Source organism: Mixophyes fleayi, chromosome 9 (assembly GCF_038048845.1).
Source record: "Mixophyes fleayi isolate aMixFle1 chromosome 9, aMixFle1.hap1, whole genome shotgun sequence".
NCBI lineage: Eukaryota > Metazoa > Chordata > Amphibia > Anura > Limnodynastidae > Mixophyes > Mixophyes fleayi.
This window is the reverse complement of record NC_134410.1, coordinates 69,856,825-69,878,229: the sequence shown is the minus strand read 5'-3', so window position 1 is coordinate 69,878,229 and position 21,405 is coordinate 69,856,825.

Here is a 21,405-nt window from a genome sequence, read left to right as displayed (position 1 = left end):
TTTTTAAAAAAAATATATACACCCACTTTATGCATAAAGTGTAAATTTAGATTGTTTTTGGTGTATTAAGTGGGCAGTGCGCCCTTACACCAGCATAAGTTTATTTAATCGTTCATTTATGACTCTTGAAAATGGTAGTTTACAATTTCATAGCTCAGAGCTTGCGCCAACCCTTGGCCCCTCCAAAACGTTACAGCTCTGAAATGATTCAAGAGATTTACTCAATACTTTGAGAAACCTCCACAGCAGGATTACCGATCATTCTGTTTGATTTCTTAATCAGCAGAGACTCATCTCTCTATCCTGAGCTATGTATTTGCATAGAAAATGTACTGAGCAGATTGTGCATAATCTCAAGCAGAGAACATCCAACATATAAATCCAATCTACAAAATACAGATAGAATCCCAGAGCAAATCTAATTATAATAGTCCCAGAAATGTAAAAACCAAAAAAAAACCTTTCCTTATTTTTCTTAATTTGCTTCCTTAGATATGGGTGATACAACATTGTATTGCTGGTTAATTTTAGAAAACATTTTATGATACTGACTGGTAGCTTGGGAAGTCATGCATTGGTACTGATTTCATAGCTGGATGCGATATAGAGTTGCTGATATATTTTTAGACAAAAAAATGGAAATGTGTTATTTTGCTTCGCACATAATTATATTTGGCAAAGGTCTCATTAAAAATATAGCAGCTAATTTACACAGAAAATTGTATCTCTTCTCTTTTTCGTTATATACCTCTTCTCTTGGGACACTAATTCGCTCCTTCAGCCTTCAATACCACCTCTACGCTGAGCAAACCCAAATTTATATTTCTTCCCCTGACCTCTTTTCTTCCGTACTTTCTTGCGTAACTAACTGTCTTTCTGCTATCTCCACATGGATGTCCTAAAGTTACATAAAGCTCAACATGTCCAAAACCGAGTTTATTATTTTCCCTCCTGCTAGAGTCATCACCTGCCCTCAAATCTTCCTCACTGTCAATAACACCAAATTTCCATAGTCTCCCAAGCCCGCTGCCTTGGTGTCACACTTGACCTCTGCTTTATTTCTCACATTCAGACTCTCTTCCAGTTCTGTTCACTCCACCTTAAAAACTTTTCCAGAATACGCCTTTTTCTTACTGAAAATGCTTATTTCTATCTATTCAACTTCTATCTATTCTATCATCATTTCCAGTCTTGACTATTGTAACCTCCTGCTATCTGGTATTCCTAACATCCATATATCCACACTTCAATGCATCCTAAATGCTGCTGCAAGACTGATCTTCCTCTCACACAGCTCCATATCTGCTGCACTTTTTTGCAAATCCCTACACTGGCTCCCTGTGTCCTCCAGAATCAAATTCAGCTTAATCACTTACTTACTCTTAGTTACTAAGCCCTCAACAACACTACCCCTGCATACTTCTCAAATCAAAATACTCTTCCTCCTGCCCGCTTAGATCTACTTCTGACCTGCGCCTTGCCTTGTATCTGATAACCACCTTTCACTCCCGCCTACTAGACTTCTCTCGCACTGCTTCCCACTTATAGAATTCCATACCACGCTCAATCAGACTTTCCCACAGCCTTCAAATCTTTAGATGCCCTTTGAAAACCCATCTCTTTTTTAGTGGTGACCTTATCCCTTATTCCTAACACTATTCACACTTAGGCACCCTCATAACTGCCCCAATCTCCACTCTGAACCACATTTGCTCCTCTTGTTTCAGCTGTGCCCTCTTCCACTTAGAATGTAAGCTCTCTAATGAGCAGGATCCTTCATACCTTTTGTTTTCATGTCTGCACTTATTCTGTCTACCTTGTATGTCCTTGTTTTATGTATGTATTGTTTTCCTTACTGTACGGCACTGCGGAGCACTGTGGCACCTTACAAATCTATGATAATAATAATATTATCATTTTTAAATATAAATAGCACCTGTGCTGGATGGGATTTGCCATTAAATTACTAAAACTTAGTTAGGCCCCTATGTCTTATGTGTGATGCAAGCAAAGCATGGGCAATGTGACTTTATAGCTGTTCAGTATCACAAAAATATCTAGAAGATATAGCACAGAAATATATAATTTAAAGTGGGCGGGAAGCCAAACTTTCCTGAAATTCTTCTCAAATTCATATTACTACTATAGCTTTTTCCTAACCACCTGTGAATGGTGCTTTACCAAATTGAAGCACATCTACATAATCTTTTAAAACCCTTAATAACTAGCTCAGCGTATAACTATTTGTGCATTTAGGCAGGGATCGTCTTGTCTATTTTCACTGGATCATTAATTCAAGCCCCCCGAATCTGATTGGAAGAAGTGTTCAGGTGGTTAGTTCCCACCCTCGCAGGCCAAGCTTTCATGTCAGTATTTATAAATGCATTGTTAGATGACCAGCAAACACCCTTCTTTGTAAGCTCAATGAGCCACTTGCACTGGACCCACTGAAAACTGCCAAAAAAGAAATCTGACTGGTTGCACCAAAAGCAGGCCCATGGCAGTTCAGCCAAACAGTTCGTCACACACCCTTATGGTGTCCAGGTAGAAAAACACATTTCCAAGAAAGACAAAGACATGAAGACAATTACAAAAGGGTCAAAAGTTTAACAGGTAACGTTGTTTATGTTCATCCTCCTTTTTGTGATGCTCTTCTTTTTCTACAATTATCTTTAGTCAAATGGTCCAGAGGTATACAAATGTGAAAATATCTATGTTCTTCCTTTACCACATCCTTATTTGATGTACTGTTTAAAATGAGCCACCAAGGGCCCTCTAAAAAGATGAGTATTTCCCTTTGATAACTCTGAAGTTGTGGCTTTTATCTCATTCTCATTACTTTCTTTTTATCTTTTGGCCACCCCCACACATCTTACAATCTTCCTATCTTTTTTCCTTCCTGCTTATATTAGCTGGTGATATATCACCAAATCCCGTCCCCCACACTTTTCCCAAACACATATATTTGAACGGCACCAAAATCCAGCAAACCTCAAACGCATCACCTGTCTCCCCTCTCTTCCAAAGTCCTTTAAATGTGCCCTTTGGAATGCACGCTCTGTTTATAACAAACTTTCCTCCATACACATAATCCTCCTCTCAAACAACCTCAACCTGCTGGCAATAACAGAAACATGGCTCACGCAATCAAACACTGCCACAACCCTTTCACATGGTTTCCTCCATTTCACCCACAACCCCAGACCTGGAGGCAGACAAGGAGGTGGGGTTGGACTGCTTCTCTCCCCACAATACACACTCATGTTCACATATTTTGAAGTACATACTGTTAGGATTTTTAACCCATTCTCTATGCGTATCGCTGTGATCTATCACCCCCCTGAACCGCACCAACAATTTCTTGAACTTGTTGGCATGGTCTGCATGGTAACCTCACTGCTTATCTTCTGACATCTCCACCATCATCATGGGTGATTTCAACATCCCTATTGCTAATCCATGTTCTAATTCTGCTTAAAAACTGCCCTCTCTAACCTCCTCACTTGACCTCTCCAAGTGGATTGAATCCGCTACTCATCAGGATAGCCAATGTCTTGATCTTGAATGATATGAAAGAGAGGTTATTTCATATAGGTGCACTGTCAACTCCTTTTTTTTCCTCTATTAAATTCACTTAGTTCTAGGTAGCACCCTATACTACACTAAAATTAAAGAATACATATGTTATATCATTTAATTCAGGGGTATTCAACTCATAGCAATTGGTGCGACAGTCTTCTTCTCTTCTCTTTCTCTAGACTATGCTCAGTTTCTAATTTCCTTAACACATTTTTACCCCTCTCGGATCCTCACCTTATTAGTTACTCGCTCACTCCCAGTTCTTTAACCTCCCTGCTGTTAAACTCTTCCAAGCCTCCTCATACCCGCTGGGATATTAACTCCATTCATTTTCAATAGCTTTCCACCTCTCTCCATCACCTTCTCTCCCCAATTCCTACGTTCTCCTCCTGATATGACAGTTCCTCATTTTCACAATACCCTAGCAAGTGGCTCCAGCAACTCTTTATACTCTGCATAGACTTCGTTCTCAACCGTGGCAAACTAAAGCAACAAAAAATCTACAAAAACTTTCTCATAAAGCTGAACGTCACTGGCGTAAATCTTGTACCTCTAATGATTTCAGCGCATATACTGCTTCTACCACTCCTATCGAAATGCTCTGGACATTGCTAAGCAAGCATACTTCGAATCTCTTATCTATACCCAGGCCTTCTAACCCCAAATGCCTTTTTAGCACATTTAAATCGCTTCTCAATCCTCCTACCCCAAACCCTCCGACTACCATCAGTGCCCACGATCTTGCTACCTATTTCAAGGACAAGATTGATAAGATCAAAATTGAAATGGTATCATCTGCTTCAACAAGCAATCAGCTCAATTCCTTCCCAGCATCCTCTGACACCCTCTCTTCATTTGATCCCACAAATGTAGAGGAAGTTTTTACTCTCTTCTTATCTTCCTACTTTACTTCCTGTCCTCTTGATCCCATACCTATACCAATTGGTAGGTCCCTGTCTCCTGTGCTCATTCAACCTCTAACTAAAATATATAATCTCTGTCTCTCTACTGGTATTTTTCCATCACTATTCAAGCATGCAGTGATTACTCCTATTCTGAAAAAACAAAATTCTGACCCAAACTCTCTCTCAAATTACCACACCATCTCTCAGCTCCCATGCCCCTCCAAACTTCTTGAGAGAATTTCCTACACTCAGCTCACACATTTCCTTTCTGCAAACAACTTATTGGATCCTCTTCAATCAGGCTTTCACTCTAAACACTCCACAGAAACTGCGCTGACCAAGATTGTCAATGATCTCATTACAGCTAAAACTAGAGGTGATTATACTCTTCTGATTCTCCTGGATCTCTCTGTTGCATTTTACACTGTTGACCACTCTCTCCTCATACAGACACTACAATCCTTAGGTCTTCAAGACACTGTCCTATCCTGGTTCTCATCCTACCTATCTAATCACTCTTTCAGTGTTAATTTCTCTGGATCCACCTTTGCTCCATTTCCTTTATCGGTTGGAGTACCACAAGGCTCAGTCCTAGGTCCTCTGCTATTCTCTATCTACACCACTTCTCTTGGAAAATGAATAAGTTCCTTTGGATTTCAGCATCATCTCTATGCGGATGATAGCCAAATTTATCTAGCCTCTATTGATCTTTCACCATCTGTTGTCTCGCGTTACTGACTCTGCCATTTCATCTTGGATGTCGTCTCGCCAACCCAAACTCAATCTTTCAAAAACAGAATTAATAATATTCCCACCCAACAACTGAAGCTTCCTGCCTGACATTTCTATTTCTGTGGACAACATGACCATAAATCTCACCCTGCAAGCTCGCTGCCTAGGTGTAATCCTTGACTCACAACTATCCTTTGTTCCCCACATCAACTCTATATTTACATCATGCTGCATACAGCTAAAAAATATTTCCAGAATATGTACATATTTCACACAAGACACTGCAAAAAAACTTTAACTTTAATTCATGCACTCATCATCTCGCACATCGACAATTTTTAATTCCCTCCTTACTGGTCTAGATTGAGTTTCATTGCAAATTGTTTTTCGTCTGCTGAGTCACTTTGTTAGTCTCTACATTGGTTGCCTGTTTTTCAAAGAATCTAATATAAAAGCACCGACATATATCTCTTCAGTTGTCTCAAAATATCTCACAATTCCACACCTCCATTCTGCACAAGATTTGCGTCTGTCTTCCACTCTCATTACTTCCTCCCATTTTCGGTTGCAGGACTTTTTTCGGGCTACATCCACTTTATGGAATTCACTCCCTTGCGCCACAAGACTTTCCGCTAGTCTTCAAACCTTCAAGTGTTCTCTGAAAACCCACCTCTTCAGACAAGCTTATAATATTCCTCTACCACCCTCTGCCTAGGTTACCCTATTACCACCCACTACACAGCTAGCACAAGACAACAACCCACTGACCAACATAGTTGTGTGACTGAGCATACAGCCCACAAGATACTTTGCAACTTTTGCATTCTAGCTGGGCAAATATTCAATATAATGTAGCACTTACCCTTTTGTATTAAACCATTGTCCCATAGATTGTAAGCTTGCGAGCTAGCTTAACTCTCTGTATGTATGTATGTATTACTCAGTATTGTTTTATTACTATTTGTTCACAATTGTAAAGTGCTACGGAATCTGCTTGCACTATATAAATAAATAATGATGATGATGATGATTATCCTGTGTAGCCTTGTTGGCCTCAACCAAACTGTTAACAACTTTTCCAGCTTGACAGCCCACTAAAGAATCTCCTAGCCCCCAGATGTCACACCACACAAGTGTTCTACCAGCCTACCTTTTGGATCCCAAAATAGAAAAGGACCTGAGATGCCTACAGCAACTTTATCGGACCAGCTTGACAGTCCTACCCATCAAGCAATTCCTTCAGCCCTACCACAAAGGCTGAATGTCACTTAATGAGAGAACTGAGCTGCCAGAGATCATTGAATGACAGACCCATAATCCTTATACAGAGTTTAGACTTTTTTAAATTATTAAAGCCTTACATTAAATAATGCTTCAAAGATCACTAAAAACACACATTGAAAGGGCATTGACTTTATATAATGAACAGTCCTGTACACTGCACTGAGATTTAACGGTTCATTTCACTTTTTCAGTGATAAATAGTATACAAAGGTTGTGAAAGTTTTTTTTGTGTTGGGGTTGAATAGTCATTAAGTTCTTGCAGTAGGGAGTCTTTGCACAAGTAGAGTGTCTGCCTTTCACAGCATATAGGGTGGAGAGCACATGTTTAGGGGCATAGAACTTTCTCACACATCCAAAAACAAAGCTTCTGCTTGCATAGATAAACAGGAGAGGCAAAGAGATGCCCATTGCAGCTTCTGCACATAGGATGTGGCTTATAAATCATTGTAAATGGCAATGTAGTAAATTGTTTATGAGCTGCTATTTATTTATTTAAATGAAATATTTGATGGATCATTAGTACTGTTTTGTTTATGATAACGGGACAAAATATACATTTTAATTGCCACAATAACATATATATTTACTAATTACTGATCATCTCAGTTGAAAATGGAAAAAAAACAAGTCTGGGCTTCCAGTTCCACTGTGTATGCATGTGTGTACCAGTCAGTGGGGTCACGCATTCGTAGATGGACCCAAGACTGGCTGGTGAAGTAGTAAGTGTACTCTTACTGGTACCATTAGTATTGCCAAAGAGCTGAATATAATTTATCTGCTCCGGTGATATTTTCTAAGTAATTTGCAGTGATAATAGATTTTGTTTCTCTGATATATATGGTGGTATAAAATCTTTGTAATGACCATATAATAGTAAATAGAGATGTGGGGCCTGATTCATTAAGGATCTTAAATGAAGAGGTATCTTATTTCAGTCTCCTGGACAAAACCATGTTACAATGCAAGGGGTGCAAATTAGGATTTTATTTTGCACATAAGTTAAATACTGACTGTTTTTTCATGTAGCACACAAATATCAACTTTAAATTTCAGTGTACAAATAAGCTTTCAAGTATTTGTGTGCTACATGGAAAAACAGTCAGTATTTAACGTATGTGCAAAACAGAAAACTAGTTTGCACCCCTTCCATTGTAACATGGTTTTGTCCAGGAGACTGAAATAAGATACCTCTTCATTTAAGATCCTTAATGAATCAGGCCCGTGGATCTTATTTAAAGGATCATGGTGATCACAAAAATACTTTACTGTGACTCTAATGCTATGTGTTCTTGTTTGTTAAGGGAAGACTGTATGAAAATATTCTTGCTATAGGACTTTATCTAGTAAGTCCACTTGCAGAGCTCACCATTTACCACTGTCTATCTTCTCTTACCTATAATCAATTTATTTATTATTTTTGCAATTTATTAAAAGTACTGTCTGATGGTAAGAAGAATGTGTGACATCATTGGAATGGGACATGTTATCGTTGGGTGGCAATGCCTGGTCTTGAAATAGTGAAAATATAACAGAGAGCAGGCAAAGATGTAGCAGATATAACTCCCTTAGTATAATCACATTTTGTACAGTGGGATGACATAAAACCATGTCTAGCATATACACTTCTCTATGATAGACATGATTAAGCAAAGAAAATCTTTGAAGTTTCACTTCTTTTATGTTCTTCATCTGACTAGTGGCGTTGTTATAGAACAAGTGAGTCATCATAATTTAATGTGTTCAGCTAATATGATTTGTCTGTATATTTGCATTTACACATAGGTACACATAGGTACAAATATACTTACCGGAGCTATAATCAGGGCTGCCACCAGAAATTGTGGTAATGTAACAGACAGGGCCCACCTCCTTCCTCTCATTCCACCCCAATTTTTTAATTACCATCTACCCAACATTTGTGCCCCCCTCGTTCTGTCCAGCCACTCCCATTCTCTTCAGCCACCACTCCCCTCCATCTAACCCATTGCAGTAGTTTACTTATCTCTCTACTTCTCTTCTTCTTCTCTGCAACTTTTTGCTGGCTTTTTCGTCTTTTCTCCACTGACTGCATTGTGAGATCATTAGTTAGTGCAGGAAGTCTCTCTACCTTGTCGTGGCTCTCTACTCAGGAGCCAGGGTACCTCTTTCTTTGGAAGATGTGCACACCACATGTTGGCAGTGGAGGCAGTAGCATTGCCTACAAGGGGGCCCGCTGCCACATCTCTTAATGCAACAAGAAGGTCTCCTCCCCACAGCTGGTACTTAGCTGCTTTGACAGTGAGCCCACCAAGTCCCTTAACACTGCAGAGGCCCCACCCATTATAAATATCTGTGGGCCCAGTGCTGTTTGTTCCCCATACTTCTCTCGGACCCCATACTGCTGTACTCCCAGCACCCCCCCATCCCCGATGGCGGCAATGTGGCTGCATAATTTGATAATTTTCATCAACCAAACAAACAACAATTTGTATAGAACTCATATTATACTAATATACTAATATTATTGGCATAAATTGGGAAACAGAAAGATACACTTCTCACCCCAAGATTTCTAAACAGGAAATTGTGACACAACTGGCTTATTCTTTAGTAAATCTTTGAGGAAGTACTTTTCAGTAAAATAGAAGAAGACAATGTATAGGTTTAAATTGGGTTTAAACCCTGAAAAGAATAATCCATAGTAGATACGCTTATTGTGCATGATTGCTAGAAATGCTTAACTATTTCTACAATATCAGCCTTTACTGCCTGTGAACAGCTACGATATTCCTCAAAGTGCTTTCTATATTGGAGACATGATCATTCTCAAGAGAACTGTCTGAGACAATCCATTAAACCATTCAGAAAAATATCTACAATGTTAATTTATAAAATTTAGTTTGAAATTTTCTGTACTATGTAATTGTTCAACACCATTTCTTTCTTCAATTACTTGCAATAACAGAGGACATCTAATAATCCAATATTAACTAGTTTATGGGTAGAATTACTTTGTTGCTTGAGCTGGGTGAAAAGGTTTGGACTGGTGCTCTGATGTCATAATGCAAGGAGTAGTAGGTGCAGAACCAGGGTAGACATCATGATGGGCTCCCCTATATGGTGAAAACTGAATCAGCAGCTACAGTTAGTGCAATAACACAGTCTTAAAGACAGCAATATCAAGCAGCCAATTGAAGCCACATTGCAAATTGTCACGTACTGGTTACTAGCTGGTATTGGTGCAAGTGTGCGAGGAGGCGCAATGGAGTTTGGGCTTCGCTGCAAGGGGTGCGCAGGTCGCGGATCTTCAAGACGGCTACCAGCGTAGGAACAAAGTGGACTAAGCGTAGTCAATCAAACCGGGTCAGAACCAACGGCCAGCGAGGTACAAAAGGAGAATCTGAAGAATAGTCAGAAACGGGCCAAATATCGAAACCGGAGCTGGAGTCAAGGTACGAGGCAAAATCCAAACGAGATTAGTGGTAGGGGATATTTATTCTTTACAGCAATAGCATTAAGTCCTCTGTAGTCAATACAGGGACAGAGACCACCGTCGGTTTTTTTTTTAACAAAGAAGAAGCCGGCCCAGGCAGGAAAAGTAGATAGTAGAAGTAGAAGTAATGAAGCCCCGCTTAAGGTTACCTTCAATATAAGTGGACATGGACTGTGATTCGGGTAAGGACAGCGGGTAGACTCGCCCTTGAGGTGGCATCTTATCTGGCAAGAGTTCAATGCAGCAGTCCCAGGGCCTGTGGGGAGGTGACTTGGAAACCTCCTTTTCACAGAATACATCAGCGAATGAACTGTGTTGCGGAGGAATATTAGAGGTTCCTCGGGTACAGAAGGGTTAGCCCCAAAAGACCTTCATACTTTTGGAAGACATCGAGAGTGACAAGCGGAACCCCAGGCAAGTTCTTCAGCTTTATGCATACTCTTTATCAGCCACAAGCCAGTGGGAAAATAGAGTAAACAGTACTATCTAGAATGAATTGAATAGAGTGATAGTTGAAACTAGATTGGAGTGGCTGGAAGCTTTTGCCACTAGCCCTCCCCACTATCAGAATCACTCCTAAACCGCCTCTTAACCTGTCACCTTTTGAAATACTTTTTGACAAGCAACCTCACTTGTTAGATTCCTGAGATGAGTTCATAATGGAGAGACTGTTGAAATTCTGAGCTCATAATGGAAAGACTGTTAAAAATCTTATAAAGATAAGCAAATAGTGAGACAGCAACAAAGGACGTTCGAAACATTGTTTCCTGATATGATATAAACTAACTGTCATTAAGTTGGACTGGGAGAGTATGTTATGGACTGTACTTTCCTATGCTCAAGTTGATTGACAGACAGGTACCAAGTGTTGATGACCAGCATCACATCCCTGGGAGTAGCAGAAAGACACTTGGACCCATTCCACTCACTGCAGAGGAGTCAACAACCCAGAGAAGGTTCAAATTACAGCCAAGGATGACACTCGGGAATCTGTGCCGGGAGACCTGAGATCGCAGTTAATAACACCTGAGCCAAGGACTTTGAAAAGACTGTTATCCCATCATGGAGCAGGGATTTCCTATTTTTCCCCTTCTAGTGTTTCTTTCATCCTTATTCTATTTCCAGGACATTCAATGATGTCAAGGGTGTTCAGGTGATGACGAGTGGTTTACGTAATGTTACTGAGGATGTGGGGATAAAGAAGAAGTTGTTAGCACAATCGGTCTAGCCAATTACTCTATTTAGTTTGGGGATAAAGAAAAGTTTTGCTAACCTTGGAGCTCGGAGACAGTGTGAGGGGTTATTGTCTGAAGAATAATTGTGTCTGTCAGTACTGTGACCCCATAGTCAAAGAGAGGTGCATTCAGCGATGCCAGTCCAGTAATAAATTAGACTTGAGCAAGCATCCATGAGAATGATTGTCATTATTTGGTGGGGAAAGTTTTAGACCAAACTGAATGCTGGGTGCGCTCTCACGTGCCTCAGAGACTAAATTATGTAGGACTAGTTCTCTTTACACTAAAATTTCTGAGGTACTCGAATTATGGGGTCGGAGGCCAGTAGAGGGAAAGTAATACAGCTAGGTCCCTTAGTTTGAAGTTTCCCAATATTCGACAAACCAATCACTGTTTCACATACAAAGAAACGAGTATTGGGAGACTGGAGAGAATGAACTGACAATAGCCTGCCCCACAAGTGTTGATGAAAACCCCATTGATATTATTAGAGTGCATTTACCTAACAAGGCTAAAGGATATCATAAATAAGATTATGTTAACAGATGTAAAATGGTGTTATATGTGAAAATATTTGTTTAAATGTCATATAAGCTAAGACATGCTTTGGACAGATGGACATGCTAGGCATGAGGAACTTTATTAGAAAATTATGTATTAATGTAGCATATTTTATTGCACCTTGCATCCTTCCAGATAATGTATTTCATATGTGGGTGAAAGGCATACAAAGGTTAACTCCGAACTCCAAAGGTATATGTTTCGTAGGAAAAAAATGGTTTCTAGAATTGTGACTATCTTTTATGGTAACTTGACTGATATCTAACAACAGTGCAGTTATACTAAGGGAGACATACATTACAGAAAAATGAAACGTACTACTGAGATCCTGCAATAAAATTTTAAGGTGATAGTTTTGTGCAATATCAAAGGGTGGCCTGTGGAAGTCAAATAATTGGATGAAGTAAGCTAAAATAATTAATATTGCTTTACCGTGCGATTGCGGTTAGTACGCCACGTGTAATTACGAAATCACACGGAATATTATCACACACATTTACATTCGCACTTACACTTGTTAATAGTACACATTTATTAAGGTTCCAATCCACATTTATTTATTAGTAAACTGTATTAGAGATTGTTTATACATAGATAATATTATAGTAAAGGTATTTATGGTTCAGTTCCTCTAAAAGGTAAAGAGGTTGATCTCATATTAAAGCTTATTTCACCAGCATTAACCCGATTTCAACAGAGTGGCGTTCGCATCTAGCGGTCACAAGTTATGAGCAATATGAGATTAATACTCAAAAGTACTTTGTTTATGAGTCAGTTTAAACTGGTTATTCGGCAGGAAAACACATAGGCAACAGTTGGAGTAATTTGCCCCCTCCTTTGTGAGAAGATCAAATTAACTGACTTATGACCAGCAGTCTACTGGAGAATCGTTAACCCTGGACCAATGAAGACCTCTCTTAGTGTTATCTGTGTATATTCGTGAAATCATCAGTGATTATATTAATTCAGACTGCATATAAGCAAGTCCTGGGCGAGTGTTAAATCTCTCTCTTCCTAACTAAAACGCTGAACATGGACCTGGGCCCAAGACGCGCTGGCATAATTTAATGTATTCGGTTTATAGTGTCCTGTTTATTCCCTTTTATGACTCATGAAGACTTGCTGTAAATCCTGCTATCTTTGTGCTGTAACCATTTTATGCAACCTTACAAAGTGTATTTTGTTAAGTGACCTGAGTCTGACCTAGGCAAGTGTCAATGGTCTTTTGAAAGTAGCTAGGCCCAGAGACAGATCTGGGAGTAGTTTGTGTATGCAGAGGAGTTGGACTTAGCCAAGCAGAAAGAGCAGAAGTGAGAGATTCTCTGAGGTGCCCAAACATATATCTAAGTGATAGATAATTTACTTCGGAAATCTCTGTGGCATTTGGCAGATCAATCTGTCTTTATTGACAAACTAAATTCCTAAGGTGGGGGTGAAGAGTTAACAAGAAATGGTTTAAAAAATTCCTTGTTTCAGACATCAGATTGTCCATTTCTTTGAGGAGGGTCTACCATGATTTAAATGTGTCATTCTTCTCAATGTGTACTCCTCACACGCTAATTCCTGAATTTGTAAGTAGGAATTCTGGTTTATTTCCTATTTTATTTTCTGAAACTCATTTATGTAACCTATTGTATGTCTGTTTTATTTATTGTAAGTAAACCTTGGATTTTTTTTTTATATTAAACATATTTTATCTAGTGTATTCTCCGTGATTCTTTGTGAACTTACCAAAGCCCAGGGAGGCTCATGTTACATAGGTATGTGATTTAAGTGTGAAACATTAATAATGGTTCTGGTGAATGTAAAGACACCATAATAAATCCTTCGTGGTGGCAGAAAAGGTGTAACACCAATCACGGCCAGCTGTTCAGATTGCTGTATTTTTTTTATTTCTCTATCTAACAACATGTATAGTTAGGCTGTTAGCCCTATATGTTTTATTTTTCATTATTTCCATCTTCAATATTATTCAGTTGACATACAGTGCGCCGTTAGGATTGTAATCAGTTTGTTTTTATAGCCACATATGGTACCTGTGATGTTCCATTATTGACCTCAAATTGTCCAAAGAGGTTATTCTTTATCATATTAAATACATACTTGCCAACTCTCCCGGAATGTCCGGGAAACTCCCGCATTTTGGGTGGGTCTCCCGGACTCCCGAGAGATTGTGGCAATCTCCCGCATCTGCCCGAATTAGGGCCAAAATTCCCGGAGAATCGCGGCATTCGGCCCCACTGTCAAATGACGTGTTTTGCGTCACTACGTCGTGGGGGCGGGGCCAAATGATGCAATTTCGGAGCCCTGCCCCCCGCACGCCCACCTGCCATAAAGAGTCTCCCGGACACCAACTGAAAAAAGTTGGTAAGTATGATTAAATATTGCTGCACTGTTGTTCAATATTTGTCTATATCATCTCACTAATGACTGTGGTTGTTTTAAATGACACTTTTGATTATGACTATAACTGTTTTTTAAAAAATACATCTATGACAACTAAGGCCATAAGCCGAACTATGAGAAACTCATCTTGTTTGTGACAAGTCATGCACTTACCTACTAAGTCCACTGCATACTCAAGCCAATAAGATCCTGGGGGAGTGCTTCCCCAAGTGGTTGTTTTCCTTTCTTCATTTCATAAATTTGTAGAAGCAGGATCATTTCAGATCATTTACAGACGCAGTAACTGATGTTTTGGAGTTTTTTTTCATTGCTTTCTTGTGTTTTCTCTTCTTATATGTCAGCTTCAACCTAATTCTTTGCCTCACTGTATTTACTGTTCGATTTGTTGTTTTTTTCTCCCCTGTGGTTGCTGTATTCCCCCTTTTTTCTCCCCTGTACTTTAGTCTTTCCTCATCCCTCTTCCAATTCATAGCTGTTTCAGCACTCACACCCCATTTGATTCCACACACCTCAGTGCACCCCTTACTCCTGAAACCTTCCTCTCTGTCACTGGTTTTTCACACAGTTTTACCTCACAAATCACACACAGACTCCCTGTTAGTCTCTCTCCACACTTTCCTTGTCCATTTGCCACATATGTAACGGGTGCTTGGGAAGACAACCTCACACAAACCCAATCCAATTTCCAACCCCCAGGTACTCAAATGATCCCGAGTGAGCACTATGAGACACACTGGGCACTTCTACTCGTCAATCCGGAAATCACACTTAACGGCTGATCACCCTTGTACATCCGCCGTGGCTGGAGCTTGTAGTTTAGTTCCTGCAAGGGCAAATGCTAGAGAGAGACAGGCTTGCACACAAACAACAAACAGTTCGGTATATTACCTGCCAGTGACCACCTCACCAGTGGTCACTTCTTCTCTGGTAGCTGACCGACCCTGCTGCTGCTCACCCATCCTGTGTCACCTGTGTCCGCTGGTACTCAGCAGCTCTGCAGCCCTCCACCCACAGCCTGAACCCCGGCTGTTATGCCCAACTTGTCTTGAGGTAAAGGCCTTTAGGTGCCCTTCCGGATCAGATAGAGTGGCCTTATACGCCACTCTTAGTCTTGCACTACACCAACCAAGGAATCAAGTGTCCCTCAACATCAAGGGCAGAGTGCCTTCATAAAGACTACCAGGACCTTATGTCCATTTCACTTAAAAGGGCCTAACGCCCTTCTGACCTCAAGGACTTATTGTCCCACTATAACTATAAAGGTCTACTGCCTTAACCAACAGGGGCCTACTGTCCTCCTAACAACAGGGCCGAATGGTTCTACCAGACCCTCCAGCTGGCAGCACCTCTTCTCCTCATTAGTGCTGGGGTCCCCTGCGTCTTCTTGGCAGAGTAGCTCCTGGCCCTTACAACGGTTCTCTGCTGCCGCACTCATCTTACCTTCCGCCGTCTTCTGCACTTGACTCGGTGGTTCTCCTGACATCTTCGCGTGGCAGGGTAGCTGCTAGTCCTTACAAGGGCTCCCTGCCACTTCCACCGGCGTCCGCGTATTCCATCCTTCCTCCATCGGCTCTGCCGCTGAACTGACCATATAATGGCGGCACCCAGCAGCTTCTATATCCACTGGCGCGCTGACGTCACTCGGCATCACAGTGACACCTGATTGGCTTTACGTTGCGCCAACAGTTCAAATGACTGGAGGTGAGCCAGGATTGGCTCACCTATCTGGCCGCCGACTGCCTAGCAGGGGAAAGTGAGCCCTGATTGGCTCACTTGCCCACTGCTGCCGGGACCTGCGGAAAAGAAGATAATGGATTCTGCCTCGGATCCACTGCCAGGTAAGTCGAGACTTCTCTTCTCTCTTCTTCTTTCTCCCATCTCTTCTTTCTTCTTTGCTTCCATCTTCTCTGCTATCTTCACCCTCTTCCAGGGCATGCAGCGGGGCACATATCCACAATATATACCCCTTTGTTTTGGGCCCTTCCCCTTAGCCCTAAGTTTTTAGTCTTCAGTTAAGTAGACTTTCCTCCTTTTGCTGCCTGCCTGTATCCAAGAAGGCCCTTAGGTCCAGTCGGGGGGCCATCTTGGATCGTCCAACCATTGGGATCTGGTAGCATCTGAATGTGTCCCAACATTGCCCTCCCCACCCACACCAGCACTGCGAGGCCCGCCTGGTGACAGAGCACGGACACATGCGCAGAAATGTGGCCTAGCTCCAGAGCACGACCCCCTGCTCCCAACCAGTGCTGTGTGGGGAGGAGAGTGTCCCCTTCTCCCCTGCGGCAGTAAGTTTTTGCTTAGACATAGTAGAGGGAACCGCTTGATCACCAATATCTAGTGTATCACCCCTTCCCCCTCCCAGTGATAAAGGGACAGGCCGGTGCATTAGTAGAGCACACTGAATGGTAGGCACCATTCATTACCATTCATTACATGCACCCCGCCACGCCCACACCCCCAGTAGCATGGCAGCATTTTGGATTTAGCAGTGACCTGGTCACCTCTCCCAGCCCCTTTTTAAGATGGCCACAATTGCAGTGAGAAAGGGGGGCTGATCAGGCAACAATTACAACACACAGCCCTATACTAGAAATAGGGTGCAGGCTCCACCTGGTTGGCAGCCTGCATCCCTAGCTTACCTTGATTATGACCCCAGCCAATCACCACCCCTTTTTTAGCAGAATGCGTTGGTCATTCTCAACAATCCAACATCCATCCTGTACCCTTTTTGCCCTCAGCTTACATCCTCTACACTGGTCAGCCCCCCCACTTTTGGCTCCTTACAATCAGGTCCCGTATTTATTGACAGTAGGAGTAGGCCAATTCCCCCACTACACATTCCATGGGCTTTTAACATATAGGTATGCCCCTTCTGCATATCATGACATGGAGCATTGAGCCTCTCCTTCCCCCCTGCTCACAACTCAGCGGTTCCCTCAGGCACCCACTCAAAGTCATTTTAAAAACAACCATACCTCCTTTTCCACATCCACAACCCAATTCTGCAATTGCATGCACCCAGGTGCAGTAGTGATTCTGGGCCACACTCCGAGCAGGTTTCTTGTCAACCTTCCAATCATGCAACATGAGGGGCTGGTGCAGGACTCTGGGGGACAGGTAACGTTCTCTCCCAGGGTGCACACTATTAACCAACATGTTTCTATAACACCCTCCCTGACCAAAAAAAAAAAAAGCCACGAGAGAGAGCTGCTGCGCATGTGCCCGCACATACGCAGCAGCTCCTTTTCGGCAGCGCTGTCCTACACAGCAGCCACGGCACTGCCAAAGCAGCGTCCGCGGTGGTGCTGTATACAATACAGCACCGCCGCGGACGCTTCTTTGACAGCGCCGCGGCTGCTGTATAGGACAGTGCCGATACGGTGGGCACTGAGTTGGCACAGGGGTGGGGTTTCTGGAGACTCAGAAACCCCCCCTGCGTGCGCCACTGACCACAGGACTTTCTGAGTCGAGAGGAGATGTGGACAAATAGCACCGGCTTGGGCGGGAGAAGGGAGTCGCAGGCACAGCAGCACAGGGTTGTTGCAAGGCAAGCAGTGACATCAAGACTCGCCTTCAATGAGTCAATGGGGACCATCCACATATGAGAGAAGCTTAACACAACCACCACATACACACAGCCCTCCGCTATCTAGGACTAGCGCAGAGTCTCCAGATCAAGAGAGTGGCCCCTGTAAGCCTCTGAAGCTGATCAGCACGCATTTTGGAAAAAGAAAAGCGGCAAAGGTATCAGCGGCAGTAGCCCAAAGTAAGGAGCCTAGTGGTGATATTGTGCATTGCACTAATACTACACTTCTAGAAGGGATTAAAGCCAGGGTTAAGGACAGAATATGTAAGGGTGTGTACATGACATGTTCGCCCTAACGGAAATGTCCAAGAAAGACTAACATCTTTGCAGGGTTGTGGAGGTATAGGTGAAGAAGCTTTCTGATCCTTTGCAAAATTGGCTGCAAGGATTTTGCATATTTACGGCTTCATACTTATAGACATATGAAGATATCGCCATCGCTTCAGAAGGAAAGCTAGTAGGCAGGATGTCATTTCTTTTAAGATTGTAGAAATCTGGATAGACATGGTGTGCCCCACGAGTGTACCGTTGGCAGTCAGTGCTCCTGCTAGGCTTCCAGCATCAGGAAGGCACAGTACTGCCACACAAAAACAGATGTTTCACCTTTAATGGAGGTAGATGTGCTAGGGGAGCACGCTTGCACACACTGTTAAAGTCCACATCCCACTTGCAAGTGCTCCAGAGATTGCATAGCCCCTGGGGGTCCTACTTTAGCCTTTGACCCTTTAATCTGGATTTGTTTCGGTATATTGGGTTATGGCTGCCAGATGGCTACTACGTAGACAAATGCCTCCCAATGGGCTGTTCAGTATCGTGTGCATATTTTAAGAGATTTACCTGCACTGATGTGTACAGGCAGGAAAGGGTAATACTAATATCACCCCACTACTTGGACGATTTCTTATTTATAGGACACACGGACAAATGTGCGGATACGTTTTTTGCGGCATGGGCATTGTGTACAATGCCCAACATACCATGGCACATGATAAAATGGAAGGCCCATGTACCTGTTTTGCTTTCCTAGGCTTCAAGATTGACACAATGGCATGTTACTGTTGACTGCCACGGGAAGAAATAACCAAAAAACAATCCTTGATTAGGATAATGCTAAGTGCGCGCAAAGTTCCTTTACATCAAGTTCATTCTTTGCTGGGATCCATCAATTTTGCCTGACGGGTTATGGTCATGGGCAAAATATTTTGTAGAAACTGCAGCTGGCCACAACCAGGTTCACAAGACCCCACTCTAGGTTGCCGACTTCTGAGGAAGTGAAGGGAGGGGAGACCTGAGAGTTTGGCTGTCCTTCTTGAAGGACTTTAATGGAGTGCCAATGTGGCCTGCTCTGGTACTGTCGGCTTTGGGGCATATTTCAGAGGAGATTGGTGCACAGCGGAATGACCAGATGCCTGGCGCTGCTCTGGTTTGATTTGCAACCCAATAGTTTTAGAACTTTTCCTGATTGTGGTGGCGGTCGAACTTAGGGCGACACGACTACACAGATGAAATGTGGTGTTTTGGTGTGATAATATGGGCGTAGTTCAGGCCATTAACAACCAAAGTGATTTGTCACTTCCAGATGTCAACTAGACACCTAGGGATCCACTGTTTAGAACAGGGAATATCATTCACTGCATGACACGTCCCTGGCATAGATAGTGATATCTCAAATGCTCTTTCTCGCTTCCAGTGGTCGTGCTTTAGAGACCTGGTTCTACAACCTCAAATGAAGGGAACACCATGTCCTTCTTCTATCTGGCAGATTGTCGGGTCAGAATAGAAGGAATCGCTGTGGTTGCCGTACCCCCTTTCACTAGACGTGCTTACGAGGCGGTCTGAAAACAGTGGATGGACTTCCTGCAGTCATGGGGCCGCGAATCAGTTCAAAGCAGTGACATGCTAGAGTTTATGTGGAATAGGTTACAAAGAGTTGCAACCAAGACTGCCATGTCAGCTTCCCTAGCGGATCAAATTCAGTCAAATTCTGCGGAAAATAAATACTGGCTTGGCCATGCTGGAGGAGTATGGTTATGAGGAATTATTCACTTGCCTTCTTCAGTGCCTTCAGGATCAGTGAATTGGTTGCGCAATATAAGCGAGATGTAGGCACAGCTTTAATGCTAGGCACATGATGGTACATGATAGTGTGACATCTTGTAAGCTCCTCATATCAAAGACGGATCAGAATGGTAGTGGACATGGGATTCGGATGCAGGCTTGTGACGAGAGGACATTTTCCCAGTTAGACCGTTTCTAAATTTCATTGAGGAAAGGAGATCTGGTTGGTACATGCCAATGGATCCCCACTCACCAAATCTCAGTTTAACAAGCTGTCTAAGTGTGCATTAGAACATGTGGGTTTAGACCCGGCCTGCTACTGCATCCTTTCCTTCCAGATTGGGGCAGCTATTGCTGTTGTTGCAGGAAGGGCATTACATCACTTCAATTAAGGTTCTTGGCAGATGGAAATCTGACTCTTACAAGTCATATATTAAGTCTGACAGTGGATAGCCGCAGTAGATTCTCTTATCTCCCCTGCACTCTAACCCAGGGCGAATCTTGCTTGCTGCTAATAGTGGAGGTATGAAGGGATTTTTTCCTGATTTCTCCCTGGACTAAGGCCTGATTAGTTAGATGCCACCAAGGTTTGTAGGTTTGTTTACCTTCATATAGGTTACCGTTAACTTTCCCCATGCCCCGGTTAAGGCTGCCTTTGGTGTGGTATGCTTGGTTGTGTGGTACGTAGTACCAAGGCTTTGTGTGAGCCTTTTCCTTTTTTGACCAGTTTAGGTGCGGCTGGAAGAGTGACGCAAATATGGTTGATCGGTCACTCCTACATTTTCTGGACAGCACAGCACAAGCTGGTCCGTTGTTGGTCACCCCCTACAGGAACGTAAATGTAAGATGGTTAGGTCGGAAAGGCATGACTTGGGTGGCCTTGCTACCTGTCTTCTTGGTTGAGGTGCATACCATATGCACTATTGTTTTAGTTGTTCACCTGTGAGGAAATGACCTAGGTAAATTGCTCAACATTTTAATCTCCACTAGGGAGGATTAATTCGTAATAACTGGCCTGAGGTATGTTTGTGTTGGTCGTAAGTGATCCCTAGATGGTCTTGGAGAAGTGAGGTTCCAGGCCCCTTCATGAAGATATTGCTAAAAAAGCTCAACCGTTTCACGGCCAACACAGTTAGGTCACTTGGGGGGGTACTTATTCATCACCCGTTAATCATGGTGGAACAACTTCGCCTGTACAGATGGGATAGGTTGCAGCTGTCATGTCATCATGAGTTCGGAAGAGGATTGTTCACTCTGACGCCAGATTTAGCACCGGCCAAATCGTAAGGGAGGAGCCCTGATTACAGTGTCGTGCTGGATGGCCATACACGGATTTTGGTTCGGGTGTTAGTTGGTAGCTAACCTGCAAAGGCTTTTACTGCCACCATAAGCTTATTAAATAAATTGTGACCTTTTTATGCCAAAGCATTGTGTCCGTGTCTTTATTTTACTGATAGAGTAAGCAGTTAGGTAGAATACTTTGTGTCATTAAAAGAAGCATCAATAGAATGCAGTTTATAAGTGTCCCACAAATTCACACAAGTTTCACTTTACCCTCAAACTCTTCTGGTCTTTTTTATCTTGAAA